Genomic DNA, 21,216 nt, shown 5'->3' on the forward strand with positions numbered 1-21,216 from the left:
TAATGGAGCGGTTGAAGAATAGCAATTTGACGGCTTCCTGCTCGCACCCAATAGATGAAACGTAATTAATGGTGAATTAAAGAAAAGGGAAAGGTGCGTAGAAATAGAGGAACAAAAATTAATTACGTTATAGTAACGTGTTTTGGTTTAAATCTCGAGTTCGATAACAAGCTGTCGTTCAATCACTGTGCACCATATCCCTTTGCCTTTTCATTTTATTTCACTTTCTTGTTACGCCAACGCCTCCTCTGGCATATCAGCGGACTTCTGTGCTGGATGCCATGTGGGGGCACACATTAGCTGTGAGCCGCTGCCGTCCGTTCTAGGGTCCATAGTCTGATTCTGCACTCTCCGGTGTATCTCGCACTGAGCTGCGTGTTGGTACCAGGAGCGCAGCATCCTTCTCCTGCTGGCGCTCACAGCCACTGCTGCAGGGCCAGAGTCAGCGCCACGCAACACCGCTAGAGTGCCGACGAGGACGTCACTGGCCGAGACACGAAGCCGCCCGCGCTTGTGGTGGGGAGGGGGGGGGGGCGCGTTGTACCCCACGTGACACCACAACTAATCAAGTTTGTTGACGATGTCAGTCAGGAAATATGTTCTCATGTTAGCAATGTACAACCCATACAGAATTGCACATAATATTGTAGCAGTGTTCAAGAGGATATTTACGAATTTATTACAGGATACACACCATAAAAACATTCTTGACTAGTGTTGGTGCCATTATGGCTTCACACACCATTAAAACCTTTCTTAAAACGACATCATATTTACATGAATTATTTAAATACAGCTTTTTATCTTTCGTGGCCAGTGTAATTGAACTAACAGGAAACATACATTAATACAGAGAAGAGACAGTGAAAAATAAAAGAACGCTATTGGCTTAAGGATCTATTCACTAAGATCAATAAAGGCGTTACATCGTTAAAACTTTGCAACTGCCATAATCAGTGATTACTTCACCTCGTAACAGATGATCAAAAGATTGTGATGTAAGTTGTATTCTACTTTTTTACATAAAAAAGTAATAATTTCTCTGCCAGATGTGATGTACACTATGAGAACGTGAAATAGATGATAATAATCAGTAGGGGAAAGTTGGTAAAACAGTGTGCTGTCGGTTTGATGACATACAGACTCACGTCGTTTAGAGCTCCTCTGTGCGTAACATACAGGCTGATTCAGAATTCCTATTATGCAGTTATAGCTGCTGTAGAGAGGATTCAGGGTAGAAATATTTGGTAATAAATCCACATCCGTAAAAACACCTAATCGATGATAAACAACTATGAAAGAGCGTCAAAAGATACACTGCACGTGCATCAACCAATTCGTATCTGCGTGCACTACAACATATGCTCCAAGTGGCGACCACGAGTTTCGTTGCACAAAGTGTACCTGCGAACATTGTTCACACACACACGGTCCAAATGTCCTTGAGTGTTCTAAACTACCTCCGCTGCAGCCATTAACGGACAAGGAAATCGTCCTGTGATTCCACGTAGCCCCTCAGGAAAATGTCCAGAGATGTTAAACCGGGCGATCGTGGTGGTCAATGAATCTGTCCACTGCGGCCTACCCACATCTCCCCGAATGTTGACCTCTTAACAACAAATAATCCTGAGCAAACAGGCAGCATCATGACAGATACAGGTATCAGCGACCAAAGGGTTGTTGTAGTGAGACTGAATACGGTAACACCCAAACCCACCAAAAATAAAAGCAAAATACATCTGTTTAAACAAGCAGATAAAAATTAACTCGAGGACTAGTTTGAATTAATTTGTGTGAATAGTTTGAATTAATCTGTGAAAACTGGGGTTAGTATTTCTAACCGCAGAACTATCTGGTGGCAAAAATTTTTTAACAGTTTTGAGCAATTTTGCCTAGTGTTTAAAAGACAATCTTTTCAATATCTTTAAAACTACCCGACGTCCAAGGCTAGATCCATCTTTGCAACCATGACACCATGCAGCGTAGTACAGATGGGCCCAACAACATGCCAAATGGACCGCTCAGAACTGGCATCACGTTCTCTTCACCGACGAGTGTCGCATATGCCTTCAACTAGACAATCGTCGGAGACGTGTTTGGAAGCAACCCGGTCAGGCTGAACGCCTCAGACACACTGTCCAGCGAGTGCAGAAGGTGTAGGTTCCCTGCTGTTTTGGGGTGGCATTATGTGGGGCAGATGTACGCCGCTGGTGGTCATGGAAAGCGACGTAACGGCTGAACCATATGTGAATGCCATCCTCCGACCGATAGTGCAACCATATCGGCAGCATATTGGCGAGGCATTCGTCTTCATGGACGACAATTCGCGCTCCCATCGTGCACATATTGTGAGTGACTTCCTTCAGGATAACGTCATCGCTCGACTAGAGTGGCCAGCATATTCTCCAGACATTAACTCTATCGAACGTGCCCAGGATAGATTGAAATGGGCTGTTTATGGACTACGTGACCCACCAACCAATATGAGGGATCTACGCCGAATCGCCGATGAAGAGTGGTACAATCTGGACCAACAGTGTCTTGATGAACTTGTGGATAGTATGCCACGACGACTACCGGCATGCTCAATGCAAGAGAACGTGCTACTGGGTTGAAATGATAATTAAATAGACACCCTAGCTGCAAACAGGCGTTGATCTACTTCATTGGGGACATGCTGAAAATGTGTGCCCCGACCGGGACTCGAACCCGGGATCTCCTGCTTACATGGCAGACGCTCTATCCATCTGAGCCACCGCGGGCACAGAGGAGAGTGCGTCTGCAGGGACTTATCCCTTGCACGCTCCCCGTGAGATCCACATTCCCAACATGTCCACACCACTACATTCGTAGTGCGCCTAATAGATGTTTGCCCATCATACTCATTACTCGTGGCAGATTAATCTACCAAGTCCCGTACGAGTTCGGGCATAGCGTGTGCGTTCGCACAAGAAAGTCAATATATAGTGCTACTGAGTATTAGAGGAACGGGTGTGTACAGCAATCTGGACCACCACCTCTGATGGTGTCGCTGTATAGTGGTGCAACATGCAATGTAGTTTTCATGAGCAATAAAAATGGCGGAAATGATGTTTATATTGATCTCTATTCCAATTTTCTGAACAGGTTCCTTTTTTAAGTGTGTATTTTTCATTTGTTTTTTGTGTGTAATATGCCTGTTTGTTTGTGTGTGTGTGTGTGTGTGTGTGTGTGAGAGAGAGAGAGAGAGAGAGAGAGAAGAGGGGCGAGAGGGAGAGATATTAATTATTTATTCTGGTTATACCTCTTATTTCTGTTTGTTATTGATTTAATGGCTAACATCATCAGAGATTCATTGCATGTATGGATTTGGTCATTAAGTGGTATCTTTGTCATTGCAAGGGCTCTCTTTATGTAAAAGCATCGTTGTACATTCATGAGTTTTCAGCTGTAATTGTTCACTCTAATACCTTTCATGTCTTGTTCTATGTTGGATGGTTCATGTCGATGTTTTATCAGTTGTTTGGCGAAGGTAGACTGTCTATTTTCATACTTCCAGCTTCTTATATGTTCTTTAAACCTAGTTTAGAAGTTACTACCTGTCATCCCCAGATATACTGATTCATATTCTTGGCACTGACTGGTATATACCTGGTCCTTGGTATTTATCTAGTTTGTCTGTTGTTTGGAAATGTGACTGGAGTGTGTTTCCTTTTCTGTAAGCAATGTCTAATCCCTGTTCCTTTAATACGAGGGTTGAAACTTAAATAATGGCAACTATTTATTTATTCACAACCGATACAAAAGAGTTACATGTTTGCACCTGTTACTGTCCTTCAAAGTAGACACCAGCGTCGTGTAGAACCCGTTGCCAGCAATGTGGAAGGCGTATTATACCGTTAGCAGAGCCTGTTCTGTTGATGGTGCGAATGGAGCAGTCTGCAGCCTGTCGAATCTCTGGAACTGTTGTAAAGCGAATTGCATGAAGTGGCTCCTTCATCTTCGGAATCAAATCAAAGTCACAAGAACTTAAGCCCGGAGCGTATGGTGGATAGTACACTACTTCCCAGTCCCATCGACCGATCAGATCAGCCACAGCTGCGCTTTATGCGTCCGCGCATTGTCGTGCAAAATGATGGGTGGGTTGCGCAGAAAGTGTCACCGCTTCTTTCGCAAAGCTGGTCGCAGATGATGCTCCAAAAACTAACAGTAATACAGTGCACTGACGGTCTGCCGTGGAGGAACGTAATGCGTTAGGGTAACGCCATGACAGTCGTACACGAGAAACACCATAACTTTCACCATACTGGGGCTCTGACGCACTTTCGACTTTCGCGGCGACCCATAATGACGCCATTCCTTGGATTGGCGTTTCAGTTTTGGCTCGTACGATGTAACCCATGTCTCATCCAGTGTTACGATTCGGCGTAAGAAAGCCTCTCTTCCGCGCTCATAGCGCTCCAAGTACGTCTGAGCAGCGTCGTAACGCATCCATCTGCGTTTCCGTCAATTCATACGGAACCCATCGTGATGCAATTTTTCGCATGCCCAGGCGTTCCTTCAGGATGTGAGGCACAGTCGTATACGCTAATCCGGTTACGTGGGCGAGCTCACAATCGTATGGCGTCGATCACTGTCAACTAACGCGACAACAGCATGCACTACTTCAGAGACGCTAGGACGACCCGCCCGATGCATGTTTGCCACTGTTTGCCGAAATTCGTTGAAGGCTTTTACACAACGTGCCACTGTTCTGTACGGCAATGCCAATTCTCAGCACGCGTCTTGAAGACTTTGACGACAGTGTCGTGCTCTACGACCGCTGGCACGTTAAATCTTAATCCGACTCCATTGTTCCTGTTTCGAAAACAGAGAAGCACCGTTTTAGACTGCTCGCTCAAAGGTGACTGTGTTTCTTCGGTCGTGCGTATACTGGTGACAAACGACGAACGATAAGGTACACTCTTTTTTTTGTGATATGTTACAATACAGCATCACTGGTCTATTGCGGTCTCAAAGATTAGTATAAACTGCCTGCGAGAATTGGATGTTCCGTGCTACAGACGCATCTCTCTGGAATAAGTAACTAAAAATGTATATTTGAGGACTCTGTGTGAAGCGACTACAGAGATCGGACGTGTTTTATGTTGGAGAGATTTTGCTGTTGTTGTGCGACGCTATTAAGCTCCATTGCGAATGTTTGGTTAGTTGATGGCACAATAAACAAAATCAATCAAGGTGCGTATTTATCAATTTATAAAAGATTTGACAAACATTCTTCAGATATCACGCGACGTAGATCGATCGGAGGTGCAGTGTGGAATGATAGTCCGAGCCTGTGTCTTTTCACGGTCAGTATTCATCGAGAAAATATCTCAGAAGCAATAAACATTTCGTTGATAAAAAAGTTAGACACAGTAATCCATACACGTCATACAACATAGCACCTAGTTGTGCCGCACGATCTTCGTAGCAAAATAAACATTTTAGAGATTTCAGGTGGAGCAGTTCCGACGAGGAGTATCAGCGAGATCGACGCTGCGGGACGTACGAGCTAGCTCTCCTGTGGTATTTAAAACCAAAGACTTATATTCTTTAGTTTTTAAAAGACTGAAGATGATACCTAAATAAAAGCACTGGAAATCATAACTAAAAATACCAAAAATAGATAAGAAGCAGAGAATTTTCTTAAACAAAATTTCTTAGATAAATAAATAAATAAATTAAAATATAATAGTTCTCTGCCTGTTTTCATTTTTCATTAGTTGTAGGCCTATTTTGATTTTTCGGTTGAGGTTTTGTACTATATGGGTGTTGTAACCATTGTTCCCGGCTATGAGTTGTATTCTTAGTACTTATTTTTCATAGTTTTCTTTGCTGAAAGGGACATTACCTAGTCTGTGTAACATGTCATAGACTGCTAACTTTTTATTTTGTGGGTGGTTGGATGAAACATGTATAATTGTGTATGTGACTATTGGCTTTCTGAAGATGTCAAATGTGTACTTATCGTTGTCTCTCATTATTGTTATATCCAAGCAATGTATTTGCTTTTGTGTTTCTTTTTCCAAGAAGAATTAAATATTTTTTTGTATATTGTTTATGTCTATATGAAGTTTATCAATTTTCTCTGTTGGTTCATCTACCATACAGATTATGTCATCCACATATCTGTACCAGTAAACAATTTTGTATTGTTTTTTCATGATGACTGTATCAAAGATTGTGTTTCCTATGTGGTTGATGAATATGTTTGCTAATGTTCCTGATGTTGGGAATCCCACTGGAAGCCCATCTTTTTGTAAGTAAAATTCTTTTTCAAATTGGAACTAATTTTGGGATGTTATTGCTTTGAGGGTTTTAGTCATTTCATTAATATAGTCTGCAGGTAGTTTGTTGTATGTCAGTAAGTTTTCTTCATCTAATTTTATTCTCTCACTCTCTGTCTCTGTGTGTCTGCCTCTCGCTCTCTCTCTCTCTCTCTCTCTCTCTCTCTCTCTCTCTCACACACACACACACACACACACACACACACACGCATAACACAAACAAAAGACGATAGATAAACACACAGCGACAGTTGGAAACACTACATACTGTAAACACACATATGTTGATTATAAAATAAAAAGTCAAGTGATGAAAGTGATGTGTTGTAACAATTCAGGGTGAAAAAACGGCAGAAATCGGCCAGCTGGGGCATGGGGACCAATGAACACATCTCCTTGACCATACATTCGGGCTAACAGCACTGGAAATCGTAAGTAACATCGAACGATAATTTCACGTCAAGAAATCTGTGCTACAAAAGTTCATCCCAATCTGAAAAAAGAGAGTAAGGTATTGTAAGTAATACATAATACGTTTTATATATAGAAAGAAACATGTATTACAGGCCTTCACAAATTAAAGGAACCGAAACGTGTATGGCGATAAACAAAACTGTCTTTCATTTGGCTACATAAGCGGAACATATCTCCATTATTTTCATTTTTGTCTCGTGTCGTACAGGAAGAGGATCATGTGACTCCGTCTGTTTATTTTGTGTATTTATGGACTCCGGAAACGACGCTAACGTATAATTAGTAACATTTCTACAGAAACAGATGGATCACTTGCTACTAAAGACTTTATTATCCGTAAACCGTGCTAGTTGTGTTGGCCAGCCGTTTAGCCAGATTTCTGCTTTGTATTTCGTTCCGTTACCACCTGACAGTCCCATCTTACAGACGGAATTTAGCATTGTATCACTGAAAATGTGTACCGTTCCTTTTCCATTATAAAAAAAGGGGGGGGGGGCTTGCTATACGGGTACTAGTAAATGTTTGGGATCCGGTATTTTTGTGGGCTGCCCGCTCTGAATAAGATTTAACCTTCAGTTTAATAGTGTAAGCTGTAATAATTTATATTTATACCTGTGTTCTTTTTTAACGGTTCTGTGCTTGTTACTTGTGTTTTTATTAATTCATAGAATTGTTTTTATTAAATTCTACCACCGGTTGCTTATTATTCTTTCAAATTCCACCACCAGTGGCTGTCTATAAGCGTAACTGTATTCCTGGTGAGAAACTGCCATTTCTATAACTTACAATTAGTTATTTAATTTCCGCCACCAGTTGATTATTACTCTTTTAAAATGTGCCCCAGTGGCTTTCTGTAAGTGGAACAGTGAAACTGGTGGTCAGTTGCTGATTTTTTAACTGCATTAAATAGTGTTTTGAATTCTGCTACCAATTGCTTTCTGTAACTTGTAACAGTAGCTACTTTGTTTATTGCACTAAATTCCGCTACCAAAGGAAATTTAAACTCTGCTGCCACTTGCTTTCAATATCTCTGACTGTAAATTGGGTGAGCAATCTCTGCTTTCTTTTTTACAAGGATTACATCTGTAAAATTTCTAATTATTTGAATAAAGGGGTTTATTTAAATTGCTTCAGCACCTTACCACTCGCCACAAGCTCCCTACGGCTGACAGTAAACAAATGTACCGTATTACACATAATTAAACGGAGTCATTCTTTATTGTTAATTACATGATTGGCGAACAGTCACTAGAACCAGCCATATGGATTAACTAAGTGGGAAAAGTTGTGTTCTTTTCCTTTTTCAAGCATCTAGTGATCACCGGGAGAATACGTGACACCTCGAAAGACCGAGTTGTGCTGCGTGTCATGTCACCAGCTGCGACTGAGTCGAGGCCGTCACTCTTCGTAGTAGCAGACAACCTTGTAGGTTGGGCAACCACAGATATGAGCATTCACTTTGGGTATTAATAACTGCTCCAGCTGTATTTAGTCCTTTATTACTAGATCACTACCGGTTTCATGGCCCTAAAAGTCACATCTTCAGGTGAACGTATGATTAAAACATTAGAGGGGAAGCTCGGAATCTGTTTAGCCACCATTCGTTGTCCGTCAAAACAAAACACCGCTAAAAGGCGAACCGCATACATGGGAGGCGGTCGCGTACCCGATACGCGGTTCTGCATAGATCGGAGAAGCGATCACTACGGTATGATTTGTTTTGGACTCATTCACTGTATTGCAATCTGGCAGTTTTTAATCTATGACATACCGTCTTTTAGCGGTGTTTTGTTTTGACGGATAACAAATGATGGGTAAAAAGATTCCGAGCTTTTCCGCTCTAATATTTTAATCATATGTTCACCTGAAGATCTGGCTTTTAGTGTCGCGAAACCGGTAGTCATCCAGTAATAAGGGACTAAATACAGCTGAAGAGGTTAGTAATACTCGAGATGAATCCTGGTATTATTTTCCGCGGATATTCCGTTCCCCATAAAAACGGGAGAGCGATTATTTATTGTAACGATGTTAGATATTTTATTGCTCTCTGTCGGATGAACGTGATTTTTATGATCTTGTTGAGCTTTAAACAGTTTTACGACAATGGAACTTCTATATTCATAAATTAAGGTCGCTTGCTCCACTCCGTCTGTATACACATGATATTCTCAGGAACTGGTGTAGGGATTCGGATCCGGTTTTGACTAGTAGATACACTGGTTCATGCGGAAATTCTCTGTAGATAATTTATAAATATTTCGTACAAATTGTATGAACTATGATGAGTGGGAGTTAAATTGTAAAAGTGGCGCCATTGCCACCCAGTGAAAAGCTACCGTAAGTTGAGAGAGCAGTAGTGCCTCGCGAACACATCAAGCGCGACCTAATCTGCACCTGGTGCGATGATCTGTCAGTAGAGCGCGAATTGTGGGATCGAATCCCAATTGGATTGTTTTTTTTTTCACTTTGCCTTTCAATCTAGAATTCACCTGTCAATGATGTGCACATACGCGTTTTGAAATAAGGCAACAGTTTCAAACTGCCAATGTCTGCTTTCCTCAGATTAGCAGTCGCAATTGACACAGTTAATTCAGTGCAAAAACTTTGAGTAACAGGCAATGTGTTACGCAGCTTTAAAGTACTGTAATGGATAAGACCAATAATTTAAAGATAACGACCTCATCATTAGGCTCACGACTTGTAAATTGAAGTAATCAATTAGTTTCCCTTCAATCGTTTGAGGAAAACTGCACAGCGAAAAAAAAGAGAATCCAAATTATGTAATGATTTTTTTAATTTTTTTAGTTCTCTGTATACATGAACTGAAATCACTCTTTCCCATCCATCTGTATACGCAGGCTAATCTCAGGAACTGCTGTAGGTATTTCCGTCTGGTTTTCACTAATAGATACACTGATTCACGAGAAAGGTTTGTGTATATAATTTATAAATATTTCGTACAAATAATCTGAATTACGATGAATCAAATTTAAGTTATGAAGCCGATGGCATTGCCACCTAGCGGGAGCAGCAGTGACTCGAAAGTGCAGCAAGCGTGACTACATTTCCATGTGGTGTGGTGGTATAACGGTAGAGCACGTGCTGTAAACTGAAAGGTTGTAGGTTCCAGTCGGAGATTAGGCAGAAACAAACCGTGATTCAGTTTCCACAGTGCACTGTAGCTCCCCTTTTCCCCTATTGGTTATCTGGTTGGGGCCATGCAAGTCGTCTAAGTGGCATCCAGTTGATTGTAACCATTTCAGAACAAGAAAGTGGCCAAAAATCACACGAATCCCAAATTTGTAGTTCTGTTCTTTATCCATAAATTAAAATGTTTACCGAACATCTACTTCAACATGGGATGCAGCTTTGCTTCGTTTATATAAAGAAAGTTTTGCTGCAGCTCAGCAGTCGACCCAACTTTAAGGTTCCTACTCCCTTTGAGTTAAACGTGGATGCAGACAGGATTCTTTTGTGTGATAGGATGAAAGATACTGTATGTTTCGACACCTTCAAAAAATACAGAAGTCCGGTAAACGATTTCCCTTGGCACTCATGACATACCTTTCATTTGCCATACAAATATCTCGTCTAAACTATTTCATAATTGGTCTTTAACATCTGATGACTTTACAAAGCGACAAATGACAGAATCATCTACAAAATTCAAAGAAAGATGCTCAGATTGCCTCCTTTGTCGCTTATGTTGATCAGGAACAGCAGAGGGCCTATAACACTTCATTGGGGTATGCCAGATATTACATCTGTCTTACTAGATGTCTTCCCGTCAATTACTACGATCTGTGAAAACGTCGCAGTACACTCATTTTCCCCTGTTCTCTTGAATTCCCCGTGTAGCCTTAATCATTATTAGTTTATACTCTGAGCTTGTGGTCGCAGATTGTTTGCATTCCATAATTATTTATAAATCCTTGTCTGAGCATAGCAATGGTCAGTTAATGCTTCCTTACACCTCCCGGTCTTCTCCAAGCAGTAGTAAGTAAAAATCTATGGGAGCACCTGTACGACGCATACATAATTCTGTCGTTCTCAAGCTGAAGGAATCATTTATAGTCGTTTTTTATTGAAAGTGTACAGTATCGCGGGCCTCTGAGGCGGTTAAATACATCTTGTTATTGTGTCCTGGGCAGCATGGCAGTTCGTTGTATGTGGCCATCCTGCAGAGCTAGCACGGCGAAGAATGTCGAGTATTCGAATTCTGTCCTGCACAGATTTCTCATTGTTTTCATTCCATACATTCCTCATTAAGCCCGGACCACATATTCAATTATGAAGCAGATCCATTTAGTGTTCCACAAACAGCGAGGTCCACCAAGCGCTTCATTCCAAACGTTGGGGACACCTCGCCACGCTTTCATATCATACGTTACAAGAGTGAAAAGTGTGAGTGCTGCACAAATAGAAATTATGTTGCGGGAATTCTGTAAAGTCAGTTACGGGTGAAAGCAGCTGTCTCAATGTCCGCCTCTTCAGTGACAGAAAAGACGAAAATAATGGTTCGTGAACAGACTAGGAGAAGCTGCAGTTACAAGTCTGGTTTTTTCCCAAGGTGCTGGATTATGTTCTATGGGTACGCAACATAGGGGTTTGTTATAATTACGAGTGACAAGTACAGCACTTACGCAATTGGAATACTATAAAGTTGGAGAAATTCCTATCTGAATGAAAACGTCCTTTTTAGACGCCGCCGTGCGCCGAAAGAACTCAGGAATATACTGATAGGGGTTACCGCACTTGGTAGATTTTTGCACATGAATTGCGGACTATACTTAAATACCAATCGCCTCTGAGCGTTATTGCTGATCCTAAAAGAGAGAAGATTAAAATCAATATGAATCAAAGAGTAAATAAGTATTTCGATAGCAAAGTAAACTTAAGATGTTGCCCTTACATTCCTGTAGATATCGCTGATATGAATTACGACATGCTTCTGTAAACAAAAGAGGCACTATTCATCTTCTGTCTTTTGTCACTTCTTCTTTGGCCTCCTCTCTTGCAGCAGCTAAGAGAGTAAGCATGTAGCATGTAATCATCATTGATGACTAATAGCAATAGTATCTCTACTTTTGTCCATGTGTTATTTACACAGCTCTTTTGTTGTTTCTTGTCAACAAAGATATGTCCGCCCCGAATGCTGAGTAGTCATCGCGAAGGAATGCCGCGCCAAGGGACCCGGGTTCGATTCCCGGCTGGGTCGGGGAATTTTTCCCCGCCCAGTGACTGGGTGTTGTGCTGTCCTCATCATCATCCTATCATCCTCATCGACTGCCGGTCGCCGAAGTGGCGTCACATTGAAAAACCGGCATCCGGCGAACGGTCTGCCCGACGGGGGGCCCTACCCATACGATTAAATAAAAAAGAAACAGTCATATAAAAAGCTTCTATATTTCAGTATCATCCTCACTGAAGTTATAAGAAGATCAGTTTGAAGGCGTGTCGATTTCCGCGGGAACCAAGCGCCGTTGCGTACAGATTTGCACACTACAGAAAAGCCGACACTTCGCAATTTAAATTTGCTACATGAAGACGGATCTATGTTATTCAACGTAATCCATAATTATTTTTTGCATAGTATTTGATACACACACGATCCGCCTTCACCAATGTTATCCACTCGCCGACAACGATTCGGAGCCTAACTACAAACTAAACAGGTAACCCAATTAATCATAACAGACCATCCGCGTAATACACAGTAATATACTTGATTTATTTATGACTTTTCTATTCAATTTCTGTGTTGGTCACTGTGACTCATCCCGACTTCCGAACAGTTGAGATTTCGAAGAATGCTATATCGCCAAATTTCCCAATTCTTATAAAAGTTTTAAAAAAGGTTTTGCTTCCCTTCTCGTTCCTATCTGGTGAGTTACACTGGCTATGCCGAGACATGACGTCTTCAACAGGACCGCTATGAGCTGCAAAAAACTAATTGAGCACGTCATATTGATATAATTATTCTTTCTTCCTTTTCATGGAAACAATGCAATGCATGGAATACGACGAATACAAGAGTGTAAATACATTAAAGAAGAATACAAAGACAATAAATATATAACAACAAAAGAGGGGAGAACTGACAATCTGAACCATCATCATAAAATCAGAAAAATTTTCAGTATCTACACGTCGTTGTAGAATAGCAGGTAAGGAGGGCCTTGTTTATTATTCTGCTGCAGTTTAGAGTGAAGAGTACTCATGCAGAATTTGGCTGCTGTTTTAAAATTTTTAATGGCGTTCAGACTTAAGAACAATCAAAATTTGTTTGAACGAGATGGCTGAAATCGTAAAGTGAACGCGCGTAATTGCGCAGCGATGCTCGACTGTTGCATTTTGTTGATGCCGTACTCGAGAACGTTCTTATTTTGCATACTTGTTCAGTTATGCGGAAGCATAATTTTGTTTACATAAATTTACGTACTTCACTTGCTATGGTAAAAATAGGGAAGTTAATTAAGATGGAGCCTGAAAATTTACAAGAGATAGAATTCACTGTTGCGAGTGAAAATGCTGACCTATCTGTACATGATAGAGATTCTTCCTCACAAACCTGAAACACACGCTGATAGTGAGACTATTAACCCTATTTTTAGCCTCACCACTAGCCAAAACACAGTATTGAATTACTGTAACACTTAGTAGTTTAGCGGAAATGGTCAACCAATGAAATGTATACTAAAGATGAAATAATCACCTTACATAGTGAAACGTAATGATATTTCTTCTCAAATTTCCAGCTTGAGCTCTACAATATCAAAATTAACTGTACAATATAGCACGCAAACCACTGATGTCACCGACTTCAAAGAAGCATGTAAGGGCTTACCTAACCAGCAATCAAACATGCCATTGGCACTGCATTCTCTTCTGCTCGTTTAGAAAGCAATGACCTTAGTCCATATATGATGAAATATAGGTTCAATAACATAGGCATCATCACCAAACACTGTACTGTACGGGGTGGGGCAGCGTTGCTTATGTTCCCTGTGTTGTTAGACGAAATTACACTAAAACAAAGGCAGCTTCAGGTGTTTACAACTTAAAGAAGAATTAATAATAATAATAATAATAATAACAACCAAAACAGCAATTGCAGCTTGGAATATTCCTCTCCAATATGCTTGCAGTTTTGTTACCGTTCTACGTCACAAGACGAAGACGTTTATCCAGCGACCGATAGATGTGTCGCCATCGTGTCGCATGCAACATGCAGGGTGCCATCCGCCAGGTGTTAAGGAAATACAGTTTGACAGAAACCCAAACGGTTGCTATCGTCCCGGATTAGAACTGTACTCTGATCACGACACAAACACAAACCAAAATATAAATACTCGACAATTTACAATTTTCAAATGAACAGGTGAAGTAAACAGCATTCGCAACATTAAGTATAACAAGAAACAGTAATCCGAGCGATGGGATGGGTGTAATCAGGACGCCCAAGAGAATTTGTTACGTTACAATGTCGAGAGAAGGGCTGTGCACTTGTACATGCTTTGAGATATGAGGAATTTACCACACAGAATGTCAAATGCCGTAAACATGACAAAAGCATACTCGCCACAGTCTATGCAGTAGTGGATGGAATAAGACAACAGTCATACCAGAGACAGGGGCTACGGTAAGTACTTAATCGTGTAATTTGTTAAATAAAATATGTGAGATTAGTCAAGTACCAACCTATCCAGCAAAAACTCTAGGACAACCAGGGCTTTTGGTGTAAGGTCACAAAATTTTCAACGTACAGGCACAAGTCTATGTGAATTTTGGAAATGGAGTACTAAAATGCTCATTCCTAATCACAAGTAAATTGTTGGTCGAATGCATAAAGTGAGAAGCGTGCAAATATCGACTTATCTATGCGGAAATGAACATAGATGGCCAGTAAATAATAGTAAGAGGGTTGCTCAGAAAGGAATGCACCACATTTTTTTCGTCAACTATTCTTTATTGAACATAATGGGAATTACACACACGAAAGAGTGGTGTTTTATCTACACACCCTATTTTTTCAAGTAATCTCCATCCTGTTGTACGGACTTCCTCCAGCGCGAAACCAGGGCGTGTATGCCCTGTCGGTAACAATCCTTGTCCTGGTGGCGGAGCCAGTGCTTCAATGTGTGAATCACCTCCTCATCGTCCTCAAAATTTCTTCCAACTGCGGAGTCGCAATGCGTCTGTCCTCGCGAAAGACAACATCATCTCGTTGCAACATGTTAGGTGTGACAGTAGTGCATGGTCTCCCCGACCACTGCAAATCATGGAGCTCCGCCAAACCACCTTCTGATGATCTCACCCTCCGTGCCCAGCGACTATCTGTACTTCTGTCGACAGCCGATGCTCCATAGACTTGGTACGAGCATTTGTGAATATTCCCCACAGTTTATCTCTCTGCAGTGAGAAATTCAGTGACGGAAGGTTGCTCGTAACGTACATCACCTACAGACACCATTTTGAAACTGTCCTATAGCCACGGTATACGTCGGAAGTGGTGGAAACTTAGCGCACTCATCAAGGAGACTTCAAATAATACATAAGAAACGTTTCGCATTCGTAGCGTTGTTTTCGGCTGAGAAAAAAAGATGATGTGCATTACTTTCTGGGCAACCCTCGTAGATTTCATAAAAACGAAGTTGGAACATGGTAAATACAGCCAGCCTTTGGACGTAGGATTACTTAGGACAAAAACACAATGCACCAGGACACACCTACTCTGTGATCGAGTTGAAGATCTGTATCAATAACTGTTTGACACATGTCAGACATCAGCTGGGTGACTCACGAAATGACGACATATCTCAAAGCAAATACAAATGCACAGCCATTCTCTCTCTCTCTCTCTCTCTCTCTCTCTCTCTCTCTCTATATATATATATATATATATATATATATATATATATATATATCCACAAGTTCATCAAGGTACTGTTAGTCCAGATTGTACCACCCCTCAAAGGCGATTCGGCGTAGATCCCTCAGAGTAGTTGATATATCACGTCGTCCATAAACAGCCTTTTTCATTCTATCCCAGGCATGTTCGATAGGGTTCATGTCTGGAGAACATGCTGGCCCCACTAGTCGAGCGATGTCGTTATCCTGAAGACGGTCATTAACAAGATGTGCACGACAGGGGCGCAAATTGTCGTCCATGAATACAGATGCCTCGCCAGTATGCTGCAGATATGGTTGCACTATCGGTCGGAGGATGGCATTGATGTATCGAACAGCCGTTACAGCGCATTCCATGACCACCAGCGGCGTTCATCTGCCCCACACAATGCCACCCCAAAACAACAGGGAGCCTCCACATTGCTGCACTCGCTGGGCAGTGTGTCTAAGCCGTTCAGCCTGACCGGGTTGCGTCCAAACACTTCTGCGAAAATTGTCTGGTTGAAGGCATATGCGACACTCATCAGTGAAGAGCACGTGGTGCCAATCCTGAGCGGTCCCTTCGGCATGTTGCTGGGCCCATCTGTACCGTATTGCATGGTGCCGTGGTTGCAAAGATGGACCTCGCCATGGACGTCGGGAGTGAAGTTGCTCATCATGCAGCCTATAGCACACAGTTTGAGTCGTAACACGACGTCCTGTGGCTGCACGAAAAGCATTATTCAACAAGGTGGCGTTGCTGTCAGGGTACCTGCGAGCCATAATCCGTAGGTAGCGTTCATCCATTGTAGTAGTAGCCCTTGGGCGGCCTGAACGAGGCATGTCATAGACAGTGCCTGTCTCTCTGTATCTCCTCCATGTGCGAACAACATTGCTTTGTTTCACTCCGAGACGCCTGGGCATTTCTCTTGTTGAGAGCCCTTCCTCGCACGAAGTAACTATGCGGACCTGATCGAAACGCGGTATTGACTGTCTAGGCACGGTTGAACTATAGACAACAAGTGCCGTGTACCTCCTCCCTGGTGAAATGGGACCCCCTCCGTCTAATAAGCGCTGCTCATGCATGGTTGTTTACTTCTTTGGGCGGGTTTAGTGACATCTCTGAACAGTCAAAGGGACTGTGTCTATGATACAATATCCACAGTCAACATCTATCTTCAAGAGTTCTGGGAACCGGGATGATGCAAAACTTTTCTTGATGTGTGTGTGTGTGTGTGTGTGTGTGTGTGTGTGTGTGTGTGTGTGTGTAGCTAGTTGCAAATAGAGATACAAAAACAAATTTCTCAAACATCAAGTTTATCCTACACGTTCCCTCAGCACTGCCTGATTTAGTTGAAGAACTTTTCGTTACTGTATTTTAAATTTGATTATATTCATCTTATAATCTCTTTTTAAGGCATTAACTATCCCGTTTAACTAACAGTCCAGGTTTGTTTACCGGCTCTGATGGAACTACAATATTATCGGTAAACCTCAAACTTTTTATTTCTTAAACTTGAACTGGATTTTCCTTACCAAAATCTCCTTATTTTCCTTAACAGCTTGCTCAATACACAGACTGAAACACTTGGAACAGGCTACGGTAATACTTCATTCCGTTCTTAACTCCTCCTTCCATTTCATGTCCTTTGACTCTTGTAATATGTCTCACTTCTGTATAGTTGTATATAACCTTTGGTTCAACAGATTTTATCCTTGCTACAGTAACGCTGATGAGCTAATACCCCACATTTCTCTATCACATCTGTTTCTGATTGTATGTAAACTGTGAAATATTTTAATTGTGTGGTAGTCAGTAGCATAGCACTTAGTTGAAAGAATTAGTCGAACAGTATAAACAGTAATTAAATGCATTTGAACTGAAAATACTAGAAGTCTCAATTTTAATTTTGTAAATAAAAAAATGGTAAGATAAAGTTTAGGTGCACAATGCTTGGACCGAGACATAAAGCCCTTATTCACACTACTTTTCTGCATTGCCAACCTCAATCGTCATATCCCCTACTTTGCGCCCGTATTTCCCACCCGTACTCCACTTCCAAAGTGTTGTGTCTAGGAATCCTGCTTACACGGTCCGCTAGACAAACAATCAAACAACTCGGATTAATGAGTCTTATTACAAGTACAAATACTTACCATTGATTTGAGAATTCTTGTAGTCCTCTATACATGATCGTCCACAAGCGCAATTACACAGATGTGTCGCAAGCAAAGGGCGACGTACAAAATAATCAGTCTTCTTCAGAACAGACAAACAAAAGTAACACTTCGGGTCCTAGCGACCGCTACTAAACAGTCTGTCAACTGACCTGCAGTGACTGCTAATGAAGAGGCCACGATGCATCAGCTAACGAAGTGGCTAACGTTCAAGCTGCTGTCTAAGTGGGCCTACACCAGTCGGGCGCCGGCCGCTGTGGCCGAGCGGTTCTAGGAGTTTCATCCTGCCTCGGGCATGGATGTGTGTGATGTCTTAAGGTTAGTTAGTGTTACGGCTTCTGCACCACTTGTTAGCAGCACACACAGTGGCTGCGCCAAAGACTAAGACGGCGTGGAGTTTTACAATTATTTATTGAACTTTTTTTACAATTTCTCCCTCGTCGTCGCTGCCCAGCCCTGCGGATTCCTCCACCTGGTTGCTGCTGTGTAGATTCTTCGACAATGCGCACAACGTGCACCGCTGATCGCACTCGGGAGCCTCAGGCCACCAGTGCTTTGCTGAAGCCAGGATGCCCTGTGGTTGAGATGAACTCGTCGCTGTGAGGTCAGCTGCCGATGCCTGCTGCACCGGCGGCTGGGAAGCCGTCATCGCGACGATCGCGAGGTCCCACCACGGACGGACCACGCGCCGTGGGGCCGGGTTGCCGTGAAGTCCGGGCGTCAGTCCCCGGCGGCGCCTGTGACCAAGACCGCGCTGCGGCTGGTCCTGCTGGAAGTTCTCGCTGTAGCTAGTCAGCGATGGTGCCGACCGAATTCAGGCCGACCTCCAGAGCTGAAGTTGACATCTGGCGGCGAACAGATGACTCCTGCGAGCTGGAACAGACTTCCGGAATCGTCACCTACGAAGATTGAACATTCGGACACGGACCACATCCATCCTCAGATCCGAACTGCTTCCTAATGGCTTCTGTCTGTTACTGCCTGCGCTCCGCTATTTATATCCGGCAGGAGCACGTTTTTTTGCCCTCGGTGGTAGCTTTTTGTTATTACTCCTGCAATATATTGCAGCGTAGGTTAGCGTGCTGGCCTCACTTCCCCTTACTCAGCAGTCTCCAGGCTTTGCTCGGCGCTTGGTCTGTGTGCGTCCTTGCGTCAGTCTGTTGGTAGACTGCTGCTACCAGCCTGTCTACTTTTCAACTCCTCGGTCGCAGGCGTGCCTCTGTTTTGCCATTCTCCACTGCGTGAAGCAACTCTCACTTCATGTGGCCGCAAAACTGCCTCCTTCTAAAAATTAAATTCGTCCCCGAATTTACCCTATATGTTAACTCTAGTTCTATCCTATATTCTACTTCTTCCCTATATACACCAGGTTGCCCTGACTCATGCCCTACTGTTAATCCATTCTACATGAATATGATGTAGCGGTCTTGCATTAACATGCTGAATCCTCCATTTTAATAAGACATATACCACACCGATAAATTCAATCAACACGATAATAGTACTGGTTGAAATACCAATGGTCACTATGCTACGTTTCCGCCACGTATCGTACTCCTCCACATGCGTTAATAATTGCTGCATTTAAATTTGGCTTTCCCTGAATCTACTAGGTTATCTATCATTTGCAATAGTGTAGCATCCAAGGTGTTGTTAATACACGTCAAATTTTCTCCTGGAGCGATGCTGAATGACGCATCTGGCCAGTACAACGTCAGATGAGTATCTGTAACCTTGGTGACTCCCATGACTGTTACTGGTAAGCTGAAACGATCCCCTACTATTTTACAATTTGTCCCGTTGATTAGCAAACCACTGTCCCGTAATTCCATCTCCGTATTTGCTGTCCAATTCCCATTGTCATAACACTTGGCTGATATCCTCTCCGTAGCGAATACTGAATACAACCAGTGCCTCCCAACTTGCTGAAAATGTGATGTAGGCTTCACTATTATTCTCTGACAATCCGAAGCTTCTGCTTCTGCCCTAAATAACTGGATCTCACACGACCCCTTCCCCGTGATGGACAAATGGAAACTGACTCCGTTAGACATCTACTCAACTCTAAACTCGACATAGTAGCATGAGTATCCCCCTCCTTAATAAAACCTCCTGTGTCCTGAACTGTATGCCCTTCCCCATGCACTACCATCTGACCGGATAAGGATGCACTGTGTAACAGTGATACTGTCTCCCCATACTAGTTACTGGAAATCTAATCTCTATATACATCTTAACTAGATCCGTTGTTACCTTAATCCTAGACATATGATAAAAAAGTAACACACTCACTTCAACTATCAGCACTTCGTGCTCTACCCCCTCTGGAAAGTTTCCCTCTGCCTGCTTCAGACTCCGTCTGAATTTTTCTGGTTACATCAACGTCACACTCACCTGCCTGTGCAATGCGTGATGTACTGCCTCTTGCAATTCATCCATCCTCACTCGTGCATCACCAATGCTGTTAACCAGTTCCCACAGCAATTTAGCCATTTCCAGCTTCCTTTCCATTATATCCAATCGCGTTTGTACCTGTTCCAGATCCGTATTCAATAATTTCTGTGTTTGTTCTATATATGCTCGTAACCCTGTAGCCATCCCACGCACCACGCGTGTCACATTCAACAACGCTGTACCTAATACCTGTATCTCTGTTGTGTGTATATCCACTAACTTCCCTATGCTTTCCTCCCTGTCGTGAATAACTGTTAAAGAATTGTTCAAACCCTCAATATCGTCTCTATCCGCTGTTCTAAAAATCGTTTTCAGCAACTTCCCATCTGCATTCAACCAAACCCTCTTTACTCTCTTTCTCCTCCCTGGAATCATGCTCACGACTTGGCGCAGTTGTTCCCTTATTTGCTTACATGACCTATCCAAAGCCTCGTACTCTTCTTGCACGTCCCGTAATATCCCGTTCTTAAATGCAATCGTTTCCACACTCGATACCACCTCCTGTAGCTGCCGCATCTCGTTCCTTACCTACAGGATGTTGAGTGCCAGCCGAAGCGTCCACTTGTGACTCATGAGGACCACATCCGGTTGTTTCCCGAACAACACCGCACTTCACAACGGCATATCCTGTCCCTGGCCAACTTGTGTCAGATGCCAGAGGACTACGCCCCATACTATGCACTTGTACACCATCCTGCATCACCTACAGAATGGAGAGAGAAGGAAAAAACTCCCATCACTACCCCTTAATACCAATAAAATAACCCTAGTCCGTGCACAAAAATAATACACACATGAACATTACGGCTAATTACACATCCCTCGAACGCAACTTATACTTAATACCCGGTATACTGTCTGCTTCTGGCGCTTCTTTTCGCTTTCTGCCAGAAGGAGAAGTACATATACACGG

At 42.5% G+C, this 21,216-nt stretch overlaps 1 non-coding gene across 1 annotated transcript; it reads right to left on the reverse strand.

The window, feature by feature from the left end:
• Positions 1-2,688: 2,688 nt before the first annotated feature.
• Trnat-ugu (transfer RNA threonine (anticodon UGU)) lies at positions 2,689-2,763 on the reverse strand. The gene has a single exon. It is a non-coding gene; the product is annotated as a tRNA-Thr (tRNA).
• Between the last annotated feature and the right edge of the window lie 18,453 nt (positions 2,764-21,216).

This window comes from Schistocerca nitens, chromosome 4 (genome assembly GCF_023898315.1).
Source record: "Schistocerca nitens isolate TAMUIC-IGC-003100 chromosome 4, iqSchNite1.1, whole genome shotgun sequence".
NCBI lineage: Eukaryota > Metazoa > Arthropoda > Insecta > Orthoptera > Acrididae > Schistocerca > Schistocerca nitens.